Source organism: Marmota marmota, unplaced genomic scaffold (assembly GCF_001458135.2).
Source record: "Marmota marmota marmota unplaced genomic scaffold, marMar, whole genome shotgun sequence".
In the NCBI taxonomy this organism is placed as follows: domain Eukaryota; kingdom Metazoa; phylum Chordata; class Mammalia; order Rodentia; family Sciuridae; genus Marmota; species Marmota marmota.
In genome coordinates this window covers 41,194,138-41,209,126 of record NW_025999990.1, presented here as the reverse complement: position 1 = coordinate 41,209,126, position 14,989 = coordinate 41,194,138, and the positions used below count along the sequence as shown (strand labels likewise).

Here is a 14,989-nt window from a genome sequence, read left to right as displayed (position 1 = left end):
TGGGTGGGGAGGGTGGGGCTAGTGTACATGCGACCTCTGTAACTGGTCTCCTTGCCCAGGTTAGTGACCTCCAGGGCTTGTCCTGGTGCCAACACCCAGGAAGACTTCTCTGATTTGTTCCTCTATGTCCCTAACCGGAGCTAGGCTGGCTCTTCCCTCCTTGTTACCATCATTGGGTGTACTCTCCATTTTTATAATGAGCTCTGTGTTTGCCCACTAGATTGTCCTTGAAGGCGCCTATGCTGTTGTCATTCTTGATTCCCCAGCACCGTGTAGTGGGTGCTTAATCAGTGAAGGGTGGGTAACTGGATGCATGGATGAACCACAGTTTAAGTTCGGATGGTTTTGATCCCAGGATGGTAGAAGGTAAAGAGGGGCTCATGTGCCCTGAACCATTCCACTGTGCATGCTATATCCATGCCTCAGTTTCTTGGTGAAATTATATAAACTGTTGCCTGCCCCATCCCCCTTTTCTGCTTGCTAGTCAAAGTAGTCTTTGTCCTTGTCATCTTTACAGAGTTACCCATTTTTCACAGGTTGGCCTCATTTCTACTTTGGTGTTGCTTTGGCATCTCTCAGCATAGTTCAGACACTACCTAGAATGGGCACCAAGTCTTAGTTTCTTGATCCTTCTTTGTATCCCTAGCACATCTGAATGTTAGTGTGTTTGTCACAATGATAGTGATGCCATAGCAACTTGCTTAGGTTACACAGTCAGTGTAACCTTCCTGACCTATTGCCACCCTGTGGTTATCATCCTTTGCCCTACAGAAGTGTTTTCAAATTTTTTCTTGGGATCATTTGGTCTGTTTTACAAGAGAAGGGGAAATGGACAGGTGGGCACACACTTTTAATCTGATTTTACAAGGTTCACATAGAGCCCCTTTGAGGTACAGGGACCCCCGTTCAAACATCTTGCCCTGAAGAATGACATCTTTAAACACCCTTAGGAAAATAAATGGTAGTTGATTGCATTTATTTTAACCTGTTGCTTTCTGAGAACAGAATATCCCACATCCTTCTTAGTTGTTAAGAATATATTGTTTTCCACAATAACTGTGAGATGCCACACCAAAGCCCTGGCATAAAGGGTGCCAACCTTTCAGACCTTTAAGATTGGCTTTTGAATCCAATAAGCGGAGGAATCCACATTACATCTAAGTGACTATTCATGTGGCTTTAGGCACAGCTCTCTTGCTGCAGCTTCACTTTGGAAACCTGGTAATTAGAACTGTGGTTGCTAATTATATATACAGTAAGGCAGATGCACTAATAATATATCTTCAAAAGGCTCTGAGCGAGCTGTTAAAAAATTAAACTACTCTGCAGACACAGCGGCCTGGTTGGTGTATTGTCTTTCCTCCTGGATGACCAAAGGTGCTTGTGGGTTGCTCTTCTGAAAACCAGAGTGGCCTTTAGAGAGGTGATTGGCAAGGAAGTCTTCCACCAGGGGCCAGGGATATGGGAGGGAGTAGCCCCTGAAGTCTCAAGGACACAGAGGGAAGGAGATGGACTCCCCAGGAGATGCTGGGTGCTATACTTGAGGCAAAATGGACGAATTGTTTGTAGGGAAAGGAGCTCAGGGCAGCTGGTGGGAGATGCCACAAAATCTGCAAGTTGAGAGCTTCCTGTGAGGCTTTGTCCATGTCTGCTGCCTTCCCTTCTAACCTGGTGCCCACTGCTGAGGGCTTGGCAAACCCAGAGGAGCTGTTTAACCCACATTCAGAGGGAAGTGAGATTGACTCTGAAATGAGATCACCTGGTCCCTAATCCTTGTTCTCCCATCACCCAGTTCTGACCTGGGTAAGCCATTCACTCTTGCAGAAATTAGTGCATATCTGTGGTTTTCAAGATGTGTCATCTGGAGCCCTGAGGATCTCAGCAAGGACTTTAGGAATTCCATGGTTTCACTATATATTTTTTTTCCAATATATATATTTCTTTTTCTCTCATTTTTTTGGTAACAGGGATTGAACCCAGGAGTGCTTAACCACTAAGCCACATCCCCAGCTCTTTTAATATTTTTGAGACAGGGTTTCACTAAGTTGCTGAGGCTGGCTTAGAACTTGCGATCCTCCTGCCTCAGTATCTCCAGCAGGCATGACCCACCACGCCCAGCTTCCAATATATATTTTGCTATGTACTAGATTTTATGTGTCATATATAAATATTGTAACAGCTTTATTGAGATACAATTCACATGCAATCTGTTTAAAGTGCTTTTTAGTATATTCACAAAGTTGTACAACTGCCATGGCTATCTAATTTTATTTTTTATGGTACTGGGGATTGGACCCAGGGCCTCACACATGCCAGGCAAGCCCTCCCCCTGTATAATTTTAGAACATTTTTATCACCCTAAAAAGAAACCCTGTGGTCATTAGCCATCCTTCCCCACTCCCTGTCTGCCCATCCCCCACCCTCTGCACTCACCTGCTTCCTGTCTGTGGACGTGGCTCTCCTATGACTGGCTGTTTTAGCTCAGCATGGTGTTTTCAAGGTTCATGCTGTAGCATGTATCAATGCTTTACTGCTCTTTATGGCTGAATGATATTGCATTTTCTTCATCCATTCATCTGTTGGTGGACATTTGGGTTTTTGCCTTTTGGCTGTTATGATTAACTGCTGCTGTGTAAATTTTTCACATGACCGTATGCTTGTGTTTCTCTTGGATTATATCTAGGAGTGGAGTTGTTGGTCTTACGAGGTAACTAGCATTTTGGGGATATAATTTATATGTGCATATGTATTATATATAAAATGGGTGTATAGAAAGTTTTTGAAACTGCAATAAAATATACAGTAACACGTATGTAATGTCAGTGTTCTGTTGCAAAGTTGAACACACCAGTGACCTATGCAGTAATTACCTAATTAGCTATGTACTGATTAACTCATGTTGCCAGAGTAAGTAGATTTTGTGCAGTTAAGCTTCACTGGCCACATCTATTAAATTGAATTGGGTCCTGAGATGTTTAAAAATGGTTACCATAGATACCTACTTATCTCCGTCCAGGGGGATTATATCCCTACCGTACAACCAGGGCCAAAAGAAACACGTTAGATGCTGAGATTGACCCCAGACTGGAAATGCTGTCCATACGTTCTGGTTTCATATTCGTTTATACATCAGAATAGTTTCACTGCTCTAACAGTGATGGAGTTAAAAGTAGATGTTTTACACTTAAATTTATACAAGTTGGAATTGTTCTCATTTGTTTTGTATTTGGAGAGTTGGTGAAAGGTTTAGTTTGGGGGAAAAAAAGCATTTGGCTGCATAAAACAAGTTTGGGCATCAGCGTTATAGATAATCTCTAAGTCCTGGCTTTGGTTTCTGCCTCATTCCTGATGTGGCCTGAGCTGCTTTTGGGTTCATGAGGATCCTCAAAAGAGAAATATTAATCTGACTCCCTGGGACTGTTAAGCTCTCTCCTTGCCCCTCCTAGACCAATAAGTATCCAGTCTACAAGTATTTTACATATGAATATTTCCAAATGTGGTAAATATACCAGATACAGGAATTCAGAAGATGTCAGGGCTGGCTTCACAGAGCAGGTGGCCTAGTTCACTGTGTCTTGGGATGAAGGGAGGATTCTACCTATTCTGTGTTGTGTTTATTTTTTTCCTTTCTGGTACTGGGGGCTGAACTTAGAGGCAGTCAACCACTGAGCTACATTCCCAGCCCTTTTTATTTTTGGAGACAAGGGTCTTGCCAATTTGCTGGCCTTGAGGCTGGCCTTGAACTTGTGATCCTCCTGCCTCGGCCTCTTGAGTAACTGGGATTACAGGTGTTTGGCACCATGCCCAGCTCTGTGTTTTCTTTTGAAGTAGGATTTGGTCACCATGGGGCATCTCATATCCCTGAAATCTCTTATTAGCCTCTCATTTAGCCCTCCTCAGTTTTTTATAAAGGGAATGAATAGGGTGGCCAAAGAGAAATAGCCACTTTTAAAAAGGCTTCCAGAAACGAATCAGATAATCCAGTCCCCTTGGTAGGAAATCTGGAAAGACAAGAAAAAGGTCTCCGTCTTTGTTTTCGTAAACTGCTGATCAGCATGGGCCACAGTTAATCTGAAAGACTCCTAGAAAATAAAGATTTATGAAACCCCATCAATCTCGAATTTGCTATAAATAATTGCTTGCTGCTCCTGAGCTGTCAAAATCCATTTCTGTTAAAGGCCCTTCAGAACAGAGAAAGGTCAGGCTGGAAACCAAGGGAGAGACTCAGGGGAACATTTAATGCCAGTGTCCTTACCAGGAGGGCACCACATAAAGGTCCCTAAATACCAGCTTGGCTGTAACCAGCTCAGCCTGACCCCCTGCTGGTTCTAATTAAATTAGCTCCCATGGACCAGGGAGGAAGGGAGAGGTGTTTACCTCCATGCAAACTTGGGCTTTCTCGCCTCCCTCTCCAGTCTTTGTGCAGCAAACTCCATAGAGCTGGGTCCAGAGGACCCTCATTTCACTTTCTAATGAAAGATGAATGTGTATCTGACCTAGAAAATCCTCAGCATATAAAGGTATTCTTCTAAAACACCAATAATTCATCCAGTGACTGGGAAAGAAAGAAGGATAATATTCCCAAGGCTCAGGCCATTGCCAGACTTGGGGTGTTTAAGAGAAGGCTCCATCCTGAATAGAGAGGAGGGTGCAGGATAAAACCAGCCCCCACCCCCACCTTCTTGCAAATGCTGGAGATGCATGAGGGCTGAGTTCCATCAGACAGTGGACGCTGGTGCTTATGAGGGTGTGTCGCCTCTAGCCCCTGTTTGCTGCGCCTCCCCCACCCCCATGAGCCTTGCCAATGTCCCTGGACCTCCTTTGTTCTGACCTCAGGCAGAATTGGTCGTGTGTGAGCACATGTTTGTACCATCATGATGCAAAACCAGCTCTGCCTGTCTGTGCACGTGTCCAGTGTGTCCACTTGGCCTTCAGGGTCTCTGATTCCTTCTAGAGCTAATGTAGCTATCTGGCTGGCAGCCTGTCTGTCCCTGGCTCCTTCCCTGGGCCTGGACTTGGCTTCCAGGCATTCCTCCTAGGCCTCACACAAACGTTTGTCCCATCCTGTTCCACTCTGGGAAGCCTGTTCTGACTACACCTGTGGAACCTCCCTCCACACTCAGGGGGCCTCCTGCCGGTTAAAATAAATCTTGTCTCTCCTTTGAGCTCACACGTGTCCTCCCCTGCCTCCTCTACACTTGGTTTTCCTGGCCTTTAACACCCAGCCCATGGACCAGGTTCCCAGTCACCCTTCCTCCCTGGCTCAAGGAATCCCTTTTATAGAGAACACCTGAAGCGGGGTGTGGTGGCGTGTTCCTGTAATCCCAGCTGCTGGGGAGGCTGAGGCAGGAGGATGGTGAGTTCAAAGCCAGTCTCAGCAACAGCGAGGTGCTAAGCAACTCAGTGAGACCCTGTCTCTAAATAAAACACAAAATAGGGCTGGGGATGTGGCTCAGTGGTTAAATGTCCCTGAGTTCAAGCCCCGGTACAGAGGGGGGGGTGGTGGAATCTGAAGCAGATTTCGTGAATCCTGATGCTCATTCAGAACATCTGTGAATTGGCCCCAAGCTCCTTGGACTTGTATTAGGGTGATGGTGCGGGGGGGCCTTCCCCTTTTATGGTGAAACTACTCTTTTTGAGTGTTTTTCCTTGCTGGTGTGGCTCTCACCTCCCATTTCCACCCTCTAAAGGGGAATCTAGTGTGTTCTGTAGCAGGATCAGTGCCCTTCACTTATCAGCCCCACAAAACCTTTCTGTATCTTAACTTAAAAACCCCTGAAACCCCTGTGCGGCCTTCTCCTGGTTTCTCTTCTGGGTACATTTGATCAGTGTGCACCCCCTGGCTCCAGGATAGGGCCTCTCCCTCCAGGATGAGGTGACTGTGATTTGTCATCCAGCCAGTGGCCCTGGACTGGCATCTGTATTTCCTGATACCCAAAGATGTCCCAGGAGACTGGGCAGTGTCTTTGGAGTGGCCACATGTGTCATATCTATGCTTGTTTCCTGACCTGTCTCCCCAGCCTCCTTATCTGAGGGGTTTGAATTTGTTCCCAGAGGGAAACGATCATCGTGGATCTTCCACTGACCTGATGGAAAGGGGCTATTGGCTCTTATCAGATCAGCAGGGTGGCAGTGGACCAGGTGGACTGTGGCTCTGGGGGATGAACACCTGGCTTGTTAGGAAATCTGGCTGGATGACTGCTCCTGATCTTAACAGCCTGACAGGCCGAGGTGACCTTACACTTGGTTTTCCAGGATTTGGCAGTTCTGAAGAGAACCTTGAAACCCAAGCAAACCCAAGCGCCGTTTTGTATTCTCTGTAAACTTGTAGAGAGTCTCTTCTTGACCTGCGGATAACAATGTAGAAACAGATCTTATTTCAACGAGCCAATTGACAGCTCTTGGTGTATTGACTTTAATTGGCTTTTGCCTGACTTATCAGCAGGAGACTTTAAAATAGGAGTCAGATTTAAAATCAGTTTTGAAGCTTTTTTGTCTATTTAAAAACAAAATCCTGGCCAGGTACAGTGGCACACACCTGCCGTCTCAGCGACTCTAGAGCCTGAGGCAGTTAAGTTACCCACCCTGGACAATTTAAGGAGCCTTATCTCAAAATAAAAAGGCCTGGGGATATAGCTCAGGGGTAGAGCACCCCTGGGTTCAATTCCCCAATGCTGTAAAACAAGACAAAATCCTAACCATTCTTCCTTTTCTTAAAGATGATTTTATTATGAGAAAGACTCCGTGAGCCCCTGGGGATGTTGAGTTCTTCCTCTGAATTCGTTCCAGCTGTGTGCCTTTTGCTCCAGCACCCTGACTGGGTTCACCCAGCCTGGTGACCTGGCTTAGTCAGTGTGCCAGTATTCTGTCAGATTCCACAGCTCTTCTTTGTGACTTCTTCCTGCAGCATATTGCCAGATAAGCAAGTAGAGGGCCACGTTCAAGTTCATCAGCACCTTTGCAGCTGGACAAAAGCGTAGGTCTGTGGAAACAAGACTAAGTTCTTATCTGCCGAACACATCCTCAGACTGAAGTGATGGCCATTTTGCTTTGTGGGGCTGGGGCTCAGTGGTAGCACACTTGCCTGGCATGTATGAGGCACTGGGTTGTATTCTCAGTACCACATATAAATAAATAAAAGTCTGCCAACAAGTAACTAACTAAATAAATAAATAAAATAAAAATAAATAACTAAACTAACAACTAACTAAATAAATAAATAAATAAATGAAAATCCATGTCTATCAGGTAGTGACAGCTGACTTTGCCGTGAACCTGAGGCCCTGGGCCGCAGAGGTTTGCTCCTCCAGTGAGCAGTCTGACTTGAATTCTGCTGAAGGATCATCTGGAATCTTGGCTTTAAAGTTTGCCCGTGCACAAACAATGTTACCTGAACTTACCTGTTGCCCACAGAGCGAAGAGTGTGCTGTGGCCCTTGGCGGCTTAAAATTTAGAGAAGTGAAGGAGGTAACTGGGAGAAGTCATCTTGCTTTAAGGAAAGCCTAGTATCTGAAAACCAGCATTTCACAAAAGATACGTAAATGACAGTCTAGGTCTTGGGTTGACACATAGTTCTGCACTTTAGGGCTCCTTTAAGCCGTAGGCTTCTGTAGTAAAATCCATGACAAGTGACAGATTTATGTCATGTGTTAGGACCACCTTTTCTGCATGAACGAAATACTATTTCCAGAGCAGGAGAATGTGTCTGTGCAAGATCCAGGGGGTGGAACCTTACACCCAGAAAGTATGGGACCTTAGAACACTTGACAGAGGGATTATCCAGCTGTTAGAAACGGCCAGTTCTACTTTTGAGGCTGGTGAGCCCCCAAGCCTTGTCTTGCTAGGTCCTGACTGAGCACCTTGAAGCTTTCAGTCATAAAAGGAGACGGAGATGTACTCTCCCTGAGTCTCTAAGGTGGACATGGAACTCCTCACTGCCCGGCCCCACTCTTTCCCCATAACCTCGCTGTGCCAAGGCATTGGGGAGCTTCCTGAGGATGAGCTCTGGGTTCTGCTGGCCACACTGAGAACTCGCACATGAAATGGGGTGTCTGCTAATAATCGTGCCCAGAAGAGCCTAGAGTACAAGACCGGGTACTGTTCTGAGAAAAGTCTTGGAACACCCGCCTGCCTGATGAAGGGGTTCTTTAGTTTATTCAGCTGCCCTTCTGTTTGCAAAGCCTGCTCCCTTCCTAGGGAGACCCAGGAGGGGAAGGCACAGGCCTGCCTCAGGCAGCCGACTGTCTAACCTGGTTCCCTCTGGTTAAAGGAAGGTTGGTCAGTGGGCAGGTGAGTCCGTTGAAGCTTGTGAGTGTCTCGAGACTCCACTAAAATTTTATTTTTATGATTGGGGGTTTTTTCCCTCTCATTACAACGGTCTGAACAGATGTGAAGTCATCGTGACCTCAGCCTGCCTGTCACCTGTGTGATGGAGGTCTCTGTGTTGGCGGCTCTTCCCCACCTGTGAAGAGACACCTTGCCCTCTAGTGGCCCAGCTCGCAGCCAGGCAGGGAGTTCCTATGCTGGGAAGACAAGGACCACGTGGAAATGGCCTTTCCATGAGCGGAGGATGACTGGCCCTGGGATCCCTAAGGTCCCTTCCTGTCTCTCAGCTGATGTTTCACTCCCTGGGAAACAGAGCTAGGTCTTTGCTCATTTGATTCTTGACATATGTAACACATACATTCCATACTCGATCCACCTGCTTGTACCTGAAAACCATCCTGGTCTTTCCATAACCTCAGTCCTTTAGACTCAACAGCCCCCATTCCTTTGCTCACTGACCCTTCCAAGACCTTCATTCAAAGAATAGAGCCATGCCCACCCTTAACTTGGGCAGGATGATGGGGAAGACCTTTCTTCATCCTTATTAAAATCCCCTGGGGCTTTTAAAAAAAAAAATCAAACCTTCACCCAGCCACAGCCAGACAAGTTTGTTAGACTCTGGAAGTGGCCCAGGTGCCAGTGATTTTTAACCTTCCCTGGGCATTTGGTTGTACAGCCAGGCTCCAGAGCATTGGTGGAAACTAACCTCCCTGGTTTAAGGTGAGGAAACAGACCAAAGCCAGGGGTCACCTTTTAGCACATCACAGGCTGGTGCTAATTCTCTGGCCAATGCCCGTTTCCTTTGTCTTCAAGTTGACCAGCTTGCTCCACTGGACCTGAGGATGACCTTGTAACATCCTCATTGGTCAGCAGGGATAAGAGTGAGCCCCAGCCAGGTGCTGTGGCACATGCCTGTAATCCCAGCGGCTCAGGAGACTAGAGGCTGAGGTAGGAGGATTGTGAGTTCAAAGTCAGCTTCAGCAACTTAGCAAGGCGCTAAGCAACTCAGTGAAACTGTGTCTCTAAATAAAATATAAAAAAGGGCTGGGGATGGGGCTCAGTGGTTAAGCACCCCTGGGTTTAGTCCTTGGTACCAAAAAAAAAAAAAAAGCCCCATTCCTCTTGATGCCCAGCCCTCTCTCTGAGGTACTGTGCTTACCAGGCTAAGGAGAGATGGACCTTCTTCTGAAATGGCTGACAAAGTCACCACACATAACTTTTAATTTGGCCTGCTCCTAAACCCCTCAGAGCTGCTGCTGACCAGGACAATGACAGAGAAATCACTAGGAGGCTTTTCAGGACCCTCAGGTCCTGGGACCCCCTTCCCCTTGGGTGGTTACTTTGTATGTCTGGCCACACTATTCCTGCCCTGGAAATGGAGCCAATGACCCTTCTGTGATAAAAAGACACTTTGGAAATGCTGGCCCAGGTTCTGCCTCTCCTACTCCTCTGCACCCCAGTTTCATAGTCTTATCAGATGGGGTTTTTTCCCCATTTTTCTTCCACAGCCACCTCTCCTTAAGCTCTTGGTGTGAGATTATTATAACAGGACCACTTTGCCCAGCACTGGGTCCCTGGAGCATATAGTGACTTCCCCATCCCCAGGATGAACCATTAGTGCTTAATGATGAGTGCTGCATTAATTTGGTCCACGTAGGTGTGTTCAGATGTCCATGTTCTTGGATTATGACTCACTCGGGCACAATTGCGCACTGAGTTGTTCTAAAACAATTGTTCTAAAACAATTCTGGGTGTCTTGGGAGGCTGATAAATGTAAGCATTATGTGTGGGAGCCAGATGGGCGTCTTAGCATGGAAGGTCCCAACTTGTAATAGACCACATGAGGAACCCCAAGTGGACGTCAGTCTGGAGACTAGACAGAAGTGCTTCCATTTGATGATGTCAGCGCCTAATGCTTTTGCTTTGAGCCCTGCCAGTCTCTTACTGGATGCCTGTTTGGTTAACAAGGTGGCCTGGTATTTTGGATCATGGCTAGGTATTCTTTATTAGTCATTAGATTATGCAGAGACCTCTGCTTATTAACTATGCCTTATGATAAGGAGATGATATGGTGATGCGTTTAGCCCATGGGGGCAAATTGTAGGGTGAAAAGTGACTGGTTAAGGTTGGCTGCCTGCCCTTAGCCACCCCATCCATTGTGGGCTCCCTAAGGACAGAAAGGGAGGTGGAAGACATTACTGGATATCCTGGAAGGATCTAGCAAGGTGGTAATGAGCACTATGGAGGTACCAGTCCAAAGGCCTGCCCTTGTGGCAATGCACAGGTCATCGTAGGAAGGGCAGGTATCACATGCCACATGACAGTGTCTTTGTAATGACTGTGGTGGTCCTTATTGAGCTCTAGCTCCATCTCAAAGGATATAGCCTGAGTGGCTTATATTAATATAGATTAATTTTCTCATAGTTCAAGAGGCTGGAAGTCTGGGATCCGGGTGCCAGGGTAGTGTGGGGCTAGTGTGAGGGCCTCTTCTAGGTAACAGACAACTGGCTTCTTGTGTTTTCACTCCTCCTTGGGAGCTGAGAGCTCTCTGGGATCCCATTTATAGAGACATTAATTCCACACATCTAATCTAATTACTTCTTTTTAAAAATATTTCTTTTTAAAAATATTGGACACAATACCTTTATTTTATTATTTTTATGTGGTGCTGGGGATCGAACTCGCGGCATCTCGCATGCTAGGCAAGCACCCTACCACTGAGCCACAACCCCAGCCCCTCTATTACTTCTTACAGACCCCACTTCTAATACTATCACATTGGATGCTAGGATTTCAACATGAGTTTTAGGAAGGGAGGGTATGTTTAGTCTGTAGCAACGCGTGTGTGAATCTATACATGTTCAACTCATGAGGACAATATTAGTACTTTTCTTCGAAAAATGTTCTTACTGGACATAGTGGTGCATGCCTGAAAACCCAGCTACTCGGGAGGCTGAGGCAGGAGGATTGCAAGTCTAAGGCTAGTCTGGGCAACTTAGAGAGACCCTGTCTCAAAATGAGGGACAAAAGGCAGCTCAGTGTTAGAGCACATACCTAGCATGTGCAAAGCCCCGAGTTCAGTTTCCAGTACTACCAAAAAAAAAAGTACTTATTAGTCTTTCTATACAGTTATAAGAATATATCTATTCTAATTTGGTTATTTTCCAGATAAACAATTTTCTTTTCCAGTGTGAGAAGAGCTTGCTGGTAGGGTTACTGTGAAAGGACTTGTTTTTCTAGGGTGAATACGTGCTCTGAATGGTGGACAGGGCCCCAGTCTGCGTGTCCCCTGTGTGGGATTGGGCTGGAGGGCTTTCCTGGCTGCCCCTCACAGGAGGCAGCCCCAGAGGGTGGTGGGGTTGAGAGATTCAGATAGAGTTCTCGGTGGTCCTTCAGATTCCCACTTGAATGTGAGCCCCTCAAGGGCAGGAGCCAAGCTAGGGCAGCTCTGGGTCACAGCAGGCGAGGTGCACCAGGTTCTGGTTGAGCAGGTGGGCAGCCGGGTGGTCATGGCTCCATGGGGAAGATGAACTTTGCTGGGGCCTGGGTTGTGTCTCCCACCCAGCAGCTGACTGCAGACCCTCCAGAGGACCTGCTCTGGGTGGATGAAGGAGGGCAGTCCTCAACTTCAGGGTCCCTGTAGCCACCTGGTGGCACATTCGATTGACTATTTACTGGTAACCTGAAAAAGGTGCTCTACAAAGGAAAGCTCAAAGTTTGTGAATTTGTTGAGATTTCCAGCACATGAAGCTATATGTTTGTTTCTGCCTATATGTTTGTTTCTGCCTACAGAAGTTACGTTATCTCCAAGGTGATTTAGGTGTGCATACTTGGGTCAGTGTTTCACTTTTAATTTCAAAATATTCAGTGTTCTCCAGAGGTAGAGTAAATATCATTGAAACCATTAACTCTCTCATTGTTGAGGAGACACACATAATAGGAGCTTTCCCAGAGCATCCTGTGGTAGACAAGCATGGTTATACATTAAAGTGTGGCAGGAGCACGTGACTCTAGTTACTACTTTCTGGAACTGGAGGGAAGGGTCAGAGCTAGGACAGTCTTCCTGATCCTAGTCAGCTGAACTGGGATGCAGGTCAGGGTGCACCCGATATTCATTTAGAATTTCTGAATGTCAAGGACTTTGCATGTATTTGATTTTTACTCTCATTTTCCCATTTTATAGATGAGGAAACTGAGGCTGGAGCAGCTTTCTAAGGTCCCCAAACTTTAGTACCCAGGAATGACCATTGGTGGAGTTATGTAGACCTGTGGATGGGACTTGTGGGGACGGAGGGTGCCTGCAGCTGAGAGCCACAGTGGCAGGAGCATGATGACCCATTCCCAGCTTGGGACTGCATACCAGCTAAACTCAGCACCTGGTCAGCCCGGGGGCTCCCTTGCCTGCTTTCTCCAGGATTAACTGAGATTTCAGAGAGGCTGTGCTTGAACTGAAAATGCAGGTGCTTCAGAGCCACAGCTCTAGGATGCTATCACAGGGGTCTTGGAGAGCTGAGCCCCCCAGAGTTACAGGGCTGCACTGGGAAATCCTGCTTACTGAGGAATGCACTAACCCTTCCCCTGGGTTCCCTCCCTCATTTCCAGGTAAGACCAGTGTCTCCCCTGCAGCTCTGGTTAACTGGGGGAAACTGGGGCAGTATTGTACAAATGGAAAGTCAGTGTTAGTTAATTATAAAGTGAAACTGGGGACCCTGCAGAAGGTCCAGGGTGTTACAGGGACAATGCCAGTGATGTTGGGAACTGTTTGGTGCTCACATATTGATGGATGAGGATCTGAGGAAATCAGACCCATGTATAGCTAGAGAAAAGGAAGAGGAGTGTGTGTGAGGAGCAGTTCAAAAAGGATTTGAATATCAAAAGATTAAGAAGGACTCTTGGAAAATTGATGTAGCCCTTGAAGAGTTTGCAAAAATGACCTTTCTGATTATCTTACCAAAAGTAAAACATGAAGCAAAAGGTTTTGAGGGTAGTTGTTCAGAAGAAGTTTACACAGAAGCCCCAAAGTGTTTCATTCTTTGTTCTTCAGAACAATCTAGAACATAGTTATGATTGCATGCTCTTAACCTAAAAGTTGTCAAACATAATAGAAAGTTAACTTTTAATTTTAGTCCTATTTTCTTTTTAAAGGCTTGACCTGGTCAAGCCTTGCCATCCACTCCCCTCCACCCCCCAGGCAGATCATTTTCTATAAAATGAGTGGTCCTTGTTCAAATGGATTTATTTAAAGTTACCACCAGCCTGCCCTGCTCCTGTACTAGATATTCTTAGTTAACTAGGACCTGTTCTTATTTCAGCCTGGCAAAAGAAACTAGACTAAGGAGGTTTTAGCAGGTGGTATGCGATTCTTTAGCAGCCCAGAAAAGTTATTGTCACACATAATCATGCTGAATATTCATTCTTACTGGTCTCTGAGAAATTCCTTTAAAAGAATTTCTTCTTTGCTTCTGGTTGTTTTTGAATTCAAGGCCTTGCATAGACAGCAACTTTTTAAATTGTTTTCTAATGATTTTGAGATTTTATTTAGTCTGGTTTGAAAATTGATTTATCCATTCTCCAGTTCAGTTCACTGATACTTCATACTTAACAGTATTATCTAATGTTTTAGAAAACCTTCACACAGTGCTCAAGTTATACTACATGTGACAAGAGATACCTTGTCTTTTAGGGAAAAGCGTAGCCTAAAAAGATACAACACTTTCTTAGTCACCACAAAGAGGGCCCGATCCTGAGGGGGAATGTTCAGGATGCAGCAAGACAAGGTGGAGGTGGAGGTCCCCATGCAGGGTAAGAGCAGGGCAGCCTCTTACAGACAGCTTTTGTCGAATCTTTTTTTTTTTTTTTAACGGGCTTTATTTTTAATTTTTTGGTACAGGGGACTAAACTCAGCGGCACTCAGCCACTGAACCACATTCCCAGCCCTATTTTGTATTTTATTTAGAGACAGGTGCCGCAGTCCGGCTGCAGCAAAATAACCGGGGGCGGGGGGGGGGTGACGAACAACTTGTGTTCCTTGATACAGCAGGAGTGGGAGCCGTTTATTGTAGGACAACAGAGATATTTATACATTTTACACAGCTTATCTTAATTAGCATAAACTCGATACAGACTCTGACATTTGCCAGGCGCCATCCTGACTTGTTTACAGACTCTGACAAGGTCTCACTGAGTTGCATAGCACCTCACTTTAGCTGAGGCTGGGTTTGAACTCATGATCCTCCTGCCTCAGCCTCCCAAGCCACTGGGATTACAGACATGCACCACCATGCCTGGCAACGGGCTTTCTTTCTATCTATCTATCTGTCTGTCTGTCTGTCTATTTATTTATTTATTTATATGCTTTATTTTTAAGGACAGTTTTAGTTTTACAGACATGTCTGATCAACTTGACAACCCGATTTTAACTCCTAACTTTTGTTTTTTTTTCTCCTCTCTGCAGACGTCGCCTCATCTCCCAGAGATCATCGTTGGAGACCCTGGAAGATATTGAAGAGAATGCCCCTCTCCGGAGGTAATTTTTCTGTTTCATTTATGTATTTATAAATGGCTGGCAGTATAAGATTGATTTATTTTTAAAGTTCTTGATCTACAGAGTTAAAATTTTAAAATGACCATCTGACATGGAGCCCCAACCCTGAGGACACAGCAC

At 45.8% G+C, this 14,989-nt stretch overlaps 1 protein-coding gene across 1 annotated transcript in view; it reads left to right on the top strand.

Annotated features, from left to right (window-relative positions):
- The window catches only part of Cables1 (Cdk5 and Abl enzyme substrate 1), a 109,882-nt gene that overhangs the window by 32,211 nt on the left and 62,682 nt on the right, over positions 1-14,989 (top strand). Inside the window, exon 2 of the mRNA XM_015482486.2 lies at positions 14,780-14,851. The gene's annotated coding sequence lies outside the window, so the exon portion shown is untranslated. The remainder of the gene's footprint in view (positions 1-14,779; positions 14,852-14,989) is intronic.